Here is a 12,611-nt window from a genome sequence, read left to right on the forward strand (position 1 = left end):
TTATTTTATATTTAATTTTTTTTTACTTTGCAGTTCTCGATTTCTGCTTGAAATAGATGAAGGTCAGCTGATTGTGATGGCAAAAACATCAGCGACTTGAAGGCAGGAAGCAGATGTTCCAGGTTTTCGATTCTCTCCAACTGCGGGGGTTTTAAAACAACAATCGAAGTTATCCCATTGCAATGGCTTTGTCGATTTTGTTAAACGATTTTGAGGTGTGTTTTGAGCTACAACTATGTTACTTTTGATTTCTACTGATAGGAACAAATGTCAGCAGGTCATTAAAGACAAACACAAGATAAACCCTTGAATCAGGCAATTGGCAAAGATGTGGGGTCAGTGGCACATCGCTTTCCTAATTTTAAACAGTTTTAGGTCTTAAATCTGTTTAGATAGTTTTATAGAAATACAATGCACAACACAATTTTAGAAAATTTAAAAAAAACGAATATTGTTTTAAGGAAGATAAAATTATTTAACCCATCGCATCTAATTGGCACAGAAGCGATTTCTTACCAAAAAAGCTTTTAAGGTCGCTTCCTGAGAACAATTCTAAGTTTTTTAAAATTTGCGCAGCTAGGTCCTGGGAGAACAATGCAAACGCGAGAATTAAGAAGACATTGAATGCTAAATGAATAATTAAACAAGCGGTTACTCTTTCAAAGTCGCAGTTGGACTAATACCATCGGAGGCGAAGGCTTTTAAGACTGCACAAATTTAAGACAGGCAGTTTGCTAAACAGGTATAATCCTACAATAGATACTAGTGACCCCATGACACTTTTGTCCCGTACAAGTACACCACCTTCTGTCGGAAGTATGGTCCGTACACGACAACATACTACCGTGTCGTCTGCTTGAAAATGTTCTTCCCTCCATAACTCTCGTCTTACATCACCTCTTTTATTACAGATTTTCGAAGAAGTGAAATGCCTTCTCTAAGTGATAAAAGAGGAGGAAGCAGCATCCCTCAAGCGAGCTTAAAGGGGGCAAGCAGTCAATTGTTGTAGCTCGCCCACCTAAAGGCCGTGTGCACGGCGCGACTAAAAATCTAATTTGATTACAAGAAGTGCGAGCATGCAGGAAGGTTGAGTGACAAGCTGCGCGCTTCATGAAAGGCGTGGTGAACACATAAATTTCACGACATGATCCAGAGGAGCAATGTGAGAACTTAACGAGGGATCGTCTATCAGAGTTGTGGAAGTGAGGAAGGAGATAGCGAGACGAAGGAATAAGATTTGTGTTGTGACTGTGGGCAGGATGCTGGGTACTACAAGAGCAGGTGGAACACCCCGAGACCTTCATAATCAGTTATGACACTTCTGTTATACTCAAGGGTGAAGATAATTTTGAAGTTAATAAATTGAATGTTGCTAAAGAAATGTTGCTCTCCTTGTTGGCTTTTGAAAATTCGCTTTATTCATTTTCAGATTCGAGAAGTTAGAACTGATGGAATTTGTTCCTCCGTAGCTGAGTAGTGCTCATTTTCACACCACTGAACAGTGTTCAGGAAGTCGGCCATACCGTGTTCAAGGAGATCGTCCGGCATGATAAGGGATGACGCTTGATAGTAAGACACGGACGTTGAGAAATGAACACACACACACAGGGGTGGAGGGACGGAGAGATAAGGAGAAGGGAATAACTAAACTATTTCATTAATGAGTCAACGGCAGTTTCAAGGAGAGGATCGTCAGGCATAAAAATTACAATTAATAGTGCTATAGTCGTTTGTTGAATGGAGAAAGAGAACGAAAGAGAGAGAGAAAGATAAAGGAAGGAAGAGAGAGATATATTGGTGGGAGAGAAAAAACAGTTCCTCAGCACACACCCAACTCACAAAGGAAATATTTAAATTGCTAAAAAAAAAAAAATGCAACTACTTAGCTATTTACTTCTGGTAAGAACAATGCCAGCGAGAATTAAGAACACGAACGCCATGAATCGTGAGTAAGCAAGCGGGTACTCTGTTAAGGGTGGAGAGAGCTTCGTTAACAATTAGAAAAAGGGTATTTGATCGTTGTCTAAACGGGTGTTTACCTATAAATCTCTTATCCACTTGACACTCACTACCTTTATATTCTGTCTGTCTGTCTGTCCGTCCGTCCGTCCGTCCATCCGTCCGTCCGTCTGTCTGTCACACACACGCCCAAGAACAGTTCCCAAACATTAAGCAACAAAAGACGGATGGAGCTTACCGGGTGGCAGAAAGTACATGTTCACCAGACGGACAGATGAATTTCTTCCAAGACCACGGGTTAGCGCAGCTGGGAGGAGCTTACAGCGTTTGGCCACACCCACTTTTGTGATATTCCTTCAGCCGCAGCCTCCATCCTTTCAGACATCATTTTTTTCCCCAGGATTACTCTTTGCCAGCAGATCAGATCTTGGTGCAATACAAAAGTAAAATAATTTTACCAGGAAATGATCTGATTCAGAACGCAGCAGAGTTATATTTCACAGAAGATTTTTTTTTTTCTGAAGTTGTCGGGCATGAAGTCATTTTTCCCTCTTTCATGAAGAAGCGTCAGGTAAATTGCAGGTTAAAACAAGTCCTGAATCTTTGGAACAGATTCATGTAGCAAAAATAATTTTTTTAAAAATCCAACAGGAGGTAAAGAAAAAAAAATAGTTCACCGCACAACAGTTGGAAATAAGAGGTGAGAGCTCGTCTTTCCCTGACGCTGAAACAGCGATAAGAGAGGATGTGACCCGACACTAACAGGTTTCTCCTTCCGCCGGTCACTGGCTTGCTGGTCAGGTGTCAAAGAGGACAGGTAGGTGTCACACACGCGCAGGTGACCCTCCCCCAACCCCTGACTGGTGATTCTGGCCGACACACACACACGCGCACGCATGCACGCACACAGCGACGACACTCGGCCGAGCATACAGCCACTCGACTGCGCGGCCAGCGTGCAGGCGCATCGACGCTGCAGCCAGATCCTGTTGCTGTTGCTGCTGCTGCAACAGGTGATGTAAGCCGCGTCGTCGGTCCGCCTCGCCCGCCTCGCCAACCTCTCTCTCTCTCGCCTGTGTCAGCAGCCCACGAGACCCCAGCCCTCCCCATCCCCACCTCCCCACAAAGCCCGGCAACACAAACTTTCCCCTGCGACATCAGATGCTGCGTCTGTAACGCACCACCTTGTCCGGAGAGGGAGGAAGAGAATAGGGTTGTGTTGGGTTTTTTGAGGTCACGTGACCTGTCGGTTAAAACACTATAATCGCACCTTCGTTACGAAAGCGTGTGGAGGAGAGAAGGTGCGAATGTGTAAACAGTTAGTGTAGTGGCTCGTCCACATTTCTAGACCCCAACGATCGTGTTGGTGGGGTTGTCGCCTCCTGTACCTTTTTACCTTTTCAGGTCGCTCGGTACTCATTTGGGGTATAATAATAATACAATGGGGCTGGACAAGGCATGGCCACTCAGCAATCTTTCCAGCGCCTCCACACGTCTTCTGTCACCAAAATGGCCAATTTCACACTCAAACTCCTCACACTTCTCGCAAGCGAATGGGAAGCTTGGGGTCTTCCAAGATGTTTGTAGGTTTGCTGGTCCACAACTCCTTGGCCATGACCTGAGTGCAAACTGCCGACAAAATTCGTAATAAACTCGCGTTTTCATCGTGTCATCTATCTGGAAAGAAGTTTTCCTCGTCGTGCACTGCCGTCGCCATGTAAAAAGAAGGGTCAAGGGTCAAGCGCGGACAGGGGCAGCGGTGGTTGGTGCTGATGAGGATGCTTGGGTCAAACTTTTCAAACCTTTTTCTCAAACTAGCTTGAATCTGAAGATGAACCTTGGGTTGTGATGATGCAGGGGTGGAATGTGGCGTGAGAAAGGATGCTGGGAGTAGGGTAACGTATGTGAAGGGGAGGTAGGAGAGAGTTGGGGAGGGGGAATGATGGAATGCGAGAGTGTACTGATAGCATGGAGACCAAATAGGGTGAATGAGAACAAGAAAAAAAAAAACTGTCAGAGGCGACAAGTACAGCGACCAGTAAAATCGTTGCCAAGATAAGCTTACGACCAGATTAACCTTCCCCGATGTTCCCCCTCCTCCGCACTCACACCGAAGTCGTCAGTGTAGTCACGTGACCTGTACGCGCCGTTGTCGTCAGGATGCGAAGATGCTGCGTGGGCGAGTAAAGCAGGAGGAAATGTTAGTGTTGCTGAGGCTGGGTATAATCAGACAATGACATAACGACCCTCGGTCTTGACAGAAATGGCTGACCAGAGGCAGCGAAGAAGAAATACCTCCCAATCCTGCCCCCTACTCAGCAAGGAACCCACAACTGTGTCAGCTCCATGTCGTCGAATTGAAATCTGGAAAGTATACGATGTTTGTTACCATCAACATCATCGCAGTAAAAGTTAGTTGCTCGCTGGACATGATGAACATTTGTTGATACTTGGTCGGTTTGGGAGGGTTTTTATAAAGACCTCTTTCTAAGGACGAAGCAAAAGTTCTGCTGTCACTTCTGATCATTCTGACCGGCCATGCTTGGAGTCCGCCGCACCCAAAGGGACAGGTCCTACCCCGGTCCTGCATCACGTGATCAATATACCCGTAACACAAAAAAGCCCGTGGTCATCTGTCCTGCTGGCGTTATTATTATTCAATCGAAGATTTAAAGAGGGTCGAGTGGGGGAAATTCAAAGAGGTGGGGGTGGGAAACAAGCGTTTTACGCCGTCCCAGCAGCTAAGAGGTGCGAGATGGATGGATAGAAGCAGGTCACAAAGAGATAGCCTTATAACAAGGCCGCCTCGTGAGTGTCAGGCCAGGCGACAGCAGGCAAGCGGTGAGTGACAGGAAAGCTGGGAGCTGTCAGGTCGGCCCGCTGGGCCCTGAAATAACAGCATTATGACTGCGGTCGGGCCTTTTAATCAGCTACGATTACCGCCCGCGCCATCCACCCACCGGCTGCAGTCAATGGCGAGTTCTCGCCCCTTGTCGACAAGAGCATCCTGAGGGAGAGTAGCGGAAGTGGGTAGGGGGCGGAGGAGGGCGTTGGACGGGTAGCAGAAGAAGGCTTTGAAAAAAAAAAAAACGGGAAAGAGAGGGTAGAAGTCTGGGGTGCTAGGTCACTGCTCGAACCGTTACTTTTAAATTGTTATTTTTGAGAAGCTTGGTTCGTCCTGGGGTCTACTCCAACCTCCTTCCTCGTGTCACCGGAGCCAGGTTGCTGATGAGGGATAATAATTTTCGAACACAGATGTAACTGCCCGGTTCCTCCCAAACCAAAGGACAGTTTCGAGGGGAATGCCAGTGGCGCCTGCGACGAACCCCAGCGTTCTGTCGCCATGGTGACCTCCCGCATCTCCCTTGCTCGCGCTCGTTACAAGACCAAGTCCAGACAGGGAGACAACTATTGCTGCCGTCTCTTCCCACCTCCCTTCCCCACCCCCTAAGGCCGCGCCGTCTGTTGACGGTTTTCGTTGGTAATGAGGTTGCCCCCACACCCCCGCCCCCGGCCATGGTGGAGTTGTTGGAGGAGGTGAGGCGGTAGGTCTGTTGGGAGAAGATCTTCAGTTAGTTTATCATTGCTGTTTGGCTCGACATCTCATTACTTTCCAAGCTGTTTGGCTTTTGTCTCATTACCTCCGTCAGACTCGCTGCTTGACTCTTGTCACATTAGCTGATAGTTGCTGTTGGCGTTGCTGCTAGCACATGTCTGTACACTGTTAACATTGTTGTTTGGTAGTTAACAAAGAATAAAAGTTAAAACCGCATAACACACCTGGAACTGTTGCGAAGAAATATATCACCTTTACTAAACTTTTCTACAAAAACACATTTTTCCGCCCACAGCAAGCTCTCCATCACTTCGCATATCAACCTGTTGCAAACATCTGGGCCAGGTGCATAGCATGTTGCTAAGCGCTGGCTCGAGGGCTAAGTTCATCATAAATGTTTTAAGAGCGTCCTAGCGCCTAGAGGCGGGTCGTGCCTCTGACCCCAGCTCTCTAACAGCCTGCGGTGCACTTTCATCCTGCCGTGCACTTGGTCCCTGTGTGCACAGCTGTGACAAACGGTTAGCCAGTCAGCCTCCAAACACCTTTTTTCCTCCTGACTTATCGCGTGCCGAGACGTCAGGTCGGGGATACGACACGTGTCGTGGAGCATTTCTCGATTGTTTCTTTACCTGTTCACAAAGCCGATACGGCTATTGATCTTCCCTGTCACTTCACAGACCACAACGATCCCGTTAAAGAGAAATTATAGGGAGAGGGTTGCTGGGTTCCCCCGGAGAGATGGGAAGGGGAAAGAAAGATTGGGGGACCGAGTGGTGAGAGGGCAACAGTTACCACTTGGCTTGCGAACATGCTACCGCCCCATCTGCGAAAAGACAAAAGTAATCTAGAAAAAAAAGGTAACCGTGATATATCATGAAAAATAATGCGAGAGAGAGTGTGGGCAGATCGAATCAACACAACAGCTGTCTGGGTATCCAGCTGTGTGTGTGTGAGCACGTGAGTGAGAGAGCGATAGAGAGAGATAGACTCGATGAAAGAATAATTGTGCATACTTGCGTGCGATCATGTTTCCACATCCCAATTTTACTATCGCCATAAAATACCCGCAAGACCGTTCACTTCTCGAGACCTACCCAAAGACAGCCGGCGACACAGTTTTTCCATGTGACAATGGTAACAGCCTGGTGATAAATGGGTGGATAGCAGACATTCTGTCACGTGGTCTTGTGACAACAAAACACCCGGCTTGTACAGTCTGGCAACCTCTACCCGCTGGCATGCAGCAAGGAAACACGTGCATCAACCCGAGCTGTGGCGACTTTTTTCTTCTCTCTCTCTCTCCTCACCTACCCTTCCACCCGCTCACCCCATACCCCACACCCACTCACCCCATACCCCAGCCAGCTTTACAAATACGCATCCCGCTACCGGTCTCCGGGCGGCTCATCATTCATGGCCATCTACTGTCGTTTATTGTTTAACGTTTTTGGAAATGATACACCACATGCAAGGCCTTTGCTTCGCGCTGTCTGACACAAAACAGAACTTCTCCGGTTCCAGGCTTGCACCCTCCCTCTCGCGTTTTCATCTCTCTCACACTCTGTCTCTCTCCACTTGACCGACGATTGCTGTAATATTAACATCTCAGGAACAATAACTCAGACAACACGCAGCGACACCGCCAGATCATTTTCTCCTTGCCCTACCCCGCACCCTGACCCCTTCTCCCAAGACCCCATCTGGGGTGGGTGGTTGTCGGACGGGGTGGATTGGAGCATGTGCTTTGTCTCACGAAAGAGTTGCTGCCTCATCCGCACGTCCACCCACCCCTACACACACCCCTTTCTTCCTTATCCTGCCCTCTGCCCTCAGCTTATCTAATATTTCGTTTTAATGCAAAAATGAACGATTGCTCACAGAGAGAAAAAGCTGAGTTTAAGGAGTCGTCAAAGCTCGAGAGATAAAAAGGTTGTTTCAAATGGCTGGAACATCCCGTGAGTTGAACTCATCACACGCAGACTGTTCTTGAAGAGCGGAAGAGAGAGGGAAGAAATGGGTGAGACAGTGTTAACACGTTCTATTCTGGGAGGATGGGAAGAGAATGTTAGAAAGAGAGCAAAAACAATAATAACAAAAATTTTCACTTAAGAGTAAATGGTTTTATCTGAAGTTTACGTTTTTGAATGTGAATTTAAAAATAAAAGCTCGCAGGCGAGCATAGACACACACCCTCACTCAAACTTTCTCTCTATCTCTCTCACACACACAAACTTTTTCTCTCTCACACAAACTCTCTCACATTCTCTCTCACACAACTTTCTCTCCTTCTCACACATTCACAAAACCAAGCTCTCCCGAACTCAAATATTGGAGACAGTATAAGCAGCAGACCGCGGAGAGAACAATGGCGGAGCAACAATGTTCATTAATGATAATGACAGCTCTCCGGGAATCTCTGATTAGAAGCAACAACCAACAAGAAAAAAAAACACCCCGATGCGGAGGTATTATTCTTTCGTGTACCTCTGCCCCGCTCTACACCCAGTGCGGCAGTTTGCTGCTCCATCGATCTCCCTCCTCCATATTTGTCCTGATTGCCTCCCCTTCTTGATTAGTCCTCGCCTATGATAAGGTATCATTAAATACAATCCTTTTGATCTAATTGGGGGCACGCCGGGGGAGGGCCGCTCAACACCAAGTTAGTGAACAAAATAAAAGAATTCCAGGCGAGATCGATAAAAAAGAGAAGGGGTGAATTCAGTCCGCAGTGAGCAGGAGACACACACACACGCTCGGAAGAAGAAAAAGAAAATTTGGAAAAAGAGAGTAAGATGGTGTATTTCTTCTTTCATGCTGGCTGGTTGGGTGCGTGACAGGTGTAAAGTTCTTCCAAAATATCAAAAACGATAGCCTACTTCGTAAGTAAGTGTAGTACCCCAAGAGAAATTATTGTGCCCCATGACGGGATTCGAACCTGGCATCAGTGGAAGTTAGCGAGTGTTTTACCCCAATCACCTGACTCCTCCCCAGCAGTCATCGCTGGCTCTGGAACCGTCGGCCCCAACGGGCAGGAAGGAGTTTACGTCACGACAATAAGACCCTTGTAACGTGATTTACGTCCCGCTGGGTGTCTCGCGACCTTGGTCACGTGGTCTCTGTGCGCACGGCGTCTGATGGGCTGCTCATCCGGGCTGGACGAGCGAGCATCAAGCGAGCGTCTGGAGACGGTGGTCGTCCCTGACCGTCTCTGTCTCTCTCACACACTGATGGACACTGCTGCCGATGGACAGGACGGAACAAGGCAGGATAATGTAGAGCAGGGACTGAGAAAAGGAAGACAGGATAGAGAAAGCAGATGTGCCGCTCGTGACGATGGTCGAAGGTAGTAGAAGTTAGGATGTTAGTATAGTCGTCGAAGCCGATAATCTACGACTGCTCAGAGAGGAAGAGGAGAGGGAAGATATGGGAAAAGAAAAAAAATTGAAGGAAAGGGGAATGTGAGAAAACGTTAGATGTAAACTGTCAATTAATGTCATCAAATCAAATGTCCATGTTTTCACTGCAATAGTCATCAACATGAAATATTATTGTTTAATGTCAGCATCTGTGATATATGTTAGCATTCACCAAAGTACTCTATGATATCATTTCATGTTAACGATGCTCGGGTGACTCGCGATGCTGGCTGTCATGCCGCGGAATTCAACTCGACGGTGGTAATCAGAGGCCGTGGCGGGTCAGGTGACGTCACTACATCATCAAGAAAACACAAGGAACGTGCTGTAATCCTTGCTGCTTCAACATGACGGATCACTAGCTCTAGCCATCATCATCTCCTTCCTCTTCCCCATCCTCCAGTCCGTCTTCGTCACACCCTTCACCACCCGTTCCTCCCCCACCACCATCCCACCCCTTTGTCACACCCTCTCTCACCCTCCCTCCTCCTCCCAACACTACTCACCCCCTTGCGCCAGCTTTCCAGCGCTTTTGCCTATTTTCATCCTCCTCACGCTTGTCTGTCCTCAAACACAAGAATCCTTCCCCTCGCCTCTCGGCCGGTTTCTGAGGACTGACCTCGCTGCCCTGAGGCGGTAATTCAGCGCCTCCCATTGCCAGCTGACAGATCATGCAACTCTCGATTAAGCCCCCTGCCAGAATTGTCCCCCCCTGACAAAAGGCGTTCGCACCAGCAATATTTACCATCATCGATCGGCTTGCTTCGAGATGTGATTTCTCCTAGTTCGCCATTCTTTCTCTCTCTGTGTTACCCTTCTCTCATAGACGAATCCTCCTCGCTCCACCATCACCCTCCCCACTTCCCAAAAAAAAAAAAAAAATGGCTGGACGTGGCCAGAAGCAGGCTTTCATTCTCGTCAGTTTTCCTCTCAACCTCCGAGTCTTGTGGCATTTGGTTTGGGAACCCCACGACCTCCCCAACCGCATTGTCTCGGGTGGAGCTGTCAAAACCGTCTTTTTAGCTCTGGCGCCCGGGCCAGGCTCGTCTCGCGCTCGTGCATATCAAGGCCGGGCGCCGATCACTTGGCGCGCAAACCGTATTATCACGGCATGACAAGCTTGTTTACCCGCGCTTAATTAACACACAGAAACACCGACAGCCCCGTCATTATGACTGTCACTGTTGTGGCGCGTCCAGCGGCACCTCTTCACTCGGGGTGGGTGTGTGAGCGGGGTGGGGTGGGGTTAGGATGGAGGAGGGGTGACTGGCTGGCTGGCTGGCTGGCATTCCTGCGCACACGCGCATACACGCACATCAACACAAATATTTAAGTGCATGCACTCACACATGCATAAATATGTAATTTAATGAGGTTTACGCACGAGAAAAATACACGCGCACAACACGGATAGCATCGACTAACTCTGAAACCGTTTCTGCAATGTTTGAACAAGCGTCTGGACAGTTTTGGAACTTTTTATGGCATTGTTTTCTCTTCTTGCCAGCATCCCCACCCTACCCCAGCTCCTCGCAACACCACCGACAAGCACAGCTGCCCTTCCATCGAGGACATCCTCGACAGCTGCTGTACCAGAACAAGCAGATGAAGATGAGGATAGGAGGGTGTAGGTTGACACGACATAGCCTTGCCACCCCGGTGGTCAGTTTGGCCACTTGCTCTGATGGTGTTTACCACTCAGGTTACTAAAGAACTTCTGTCTAGTATAGTAGTAATGGGATGAGGAGCGTTTTCATATTGTTTCTATGGACGGACCTATCCGAGATATACTGATGTGAGAACAACCCCTCCCTTGGCTTCCCCTGCATGTGGAGGGTGAGACACGTTGATGGACTCCAACAAAGACGAGCGTAGTTCGCCCTCGTCGGCGCGAAGGCGGAACGATCGTTGTCCATGTACATCGCCATATCGAGCGTCTAGTAATGGGTGGTAACAATGTCATCAGCACGAGCCACCCTGGTAGGGAGACTCCTGGCTGTAACACTCCCCACAGCGGGGAGTACCCATGACCAGAGACGTGACCGTCTGTTTACTATCACCTCTCTATTCCTGTCGTGCTTACAATACATCAAAAAAAAAAAAAAAAAAAAAAAAAAATACAGTTAAATCCTCTAAAGACACATTTCAAATGATGAAAATAAAATTAAAAAAAAAACAGAAGTCACACACTGATTCTGTAGAAACAAGCACTGCTTGTCGGTCCTTTAACAGCAACCACTGATCGAACTGGCGGCCATTCAAACATCTGTGTTCATATTGTTTGCGCGGTTGCATGTGTTTGTAGTGCAAGCAGTATGTGTATGAGCATACTTATGACTGAGTGAAACACTAGAACAAGAAAGATTGTCAACATCTCCAGGCCTGCCTCAGTAGAGGTCAACCACGTTCGTAAATATTTACCAGTAACATTCAACAGGTATACTTCAGTTGAAAATAAATACAGTACCGTTCCACGGGGCTGCCTCCTTCATAAGTAAATACCCATCAATGAAATTCCACAACCAACATCTTTCACTCATAAATGTTCATAACGACATCATACAAGCCTACCTCATTTATTCACTCATCCCGTAACCGGTGCTAACTGACAGACCAGGTGTAATGAAATATTGACAATTACCGTTCTGCATCTCATTCACAAACCGAAATTCAACGAGATAATTCAACAGGCCTACCTGCGTTCAGAAATCTTCACCAACAAGTTTCTTCTCGAAGAAAACACCCACTTTACTGGAACCGCTTCAGTTCCCAGGATTCTCGCCACATAAGTTCTGCTCTTGAAACAATGAAAAGACTATAAGTGAAACGGGTACCTGTACACCCGCCATCCCCTCCTGCCACCCCACGTCACTTCCTGGACCCTGGAGAGAGAGAAAAAAATCTCCTTTGATATGTTTGATACAGCGGGATGCATATGACAGGTATCTGTGTACCCAGCGGCAAGCTGAAAGACAAGAAGCGATTAACCGGGTATCGATCTCACGCCTTTGATTTGCGTCAGCGTGGTGGCAGATGTTAAACTAAGAACAAAGGCTTGTGGGATTGCACTGGCTGCCCTCGCGTCTCAAGAAACAACAACTCGCGTTGTTTACTAACATAATGCTCACTTCTTTCTCAGCGACTACCATCATCTCTCTTACCGTCATCGTTATCATCTTTGTCCACCAGCGGCATCACGGGGCCTCCTGGCACTGCTGACCAGTGTAATGACCGATGACAGACACATGCATAGTATGAGAAGTCAAGACTTTTATTATTTAAAGATGGAAGACTTGGTATGAAAGGTAAATACGTTCACCATTTAGAGACAGAACTCCGGGTATAACAGGTAAAACTTTTACCATTCAAAACCTGAAGACCTGTACGAAAGGTAAAGACTAACAAATTTCGTGTACAAGGTAGACAACAGTTGATCTACAGTTTTTTTCAGAACTTGAAACAAAATCTGGTTTTCCCATTAGAGCGTATCGAGCACGTGGGAGCACGGACGATCTAAAAACACTCTCTCGTGGTTCGCTCGCGCACACGCATTCACGCATGAACAAGAACACACAGAGAAGCAAACACGCACAATCTCTCACATACACACGTGCGCGCGCACGAAAGCAGCCATCCGGGAAGCCGAGGTGCACACAGTGGTGCTGGCTGCACGTGCGTCA

General features: G+C 47.5%; 1 protein-coding gene across 4 annotated transcripts in view; it reads right to left on the reverse strand.

Moving 5' to 3' along the window:
• LOC112560811 (transcription factor SOX-6-like) overlaps positions 1-12,611 on the reverse strand; it is a 245,536-nt gene that overhangs the window by 182,320 nt on the left and 50,605 nt on the right. The window contains exon 1 of one of the 4 annotated variants that reach the window (XM_025232874.1): positions 2,198-2,441. The exons of the other annotated variants lie outside the window; for them this stretch is intronic. The gene's annotated coding sequence lies outside the window, so the exon portion shown is untranslated. Of the gene's footprint in view, positions 1-2,197; positions 2,442-12,611 lie in introns of those variants that run through there. 4 annotated transcript variants of the gene reach the window in all.

The sequence above is a fragment of the Pomacea canaliculata genome, linkage group LG3 (assembly GCF_003073045.1).
Source record: "Pomacea canaliculata isolate SZHN2017 linkage group LG3, ASM307304v1, whole genome shotgun sequence".
Taxonomy (NCBI): Eukaryota; Metazoa; Mollusca; class Gastropoda; order Architaenioglossa; family Ampullariidae; genus Pomacea; species Pomacea canaliculata.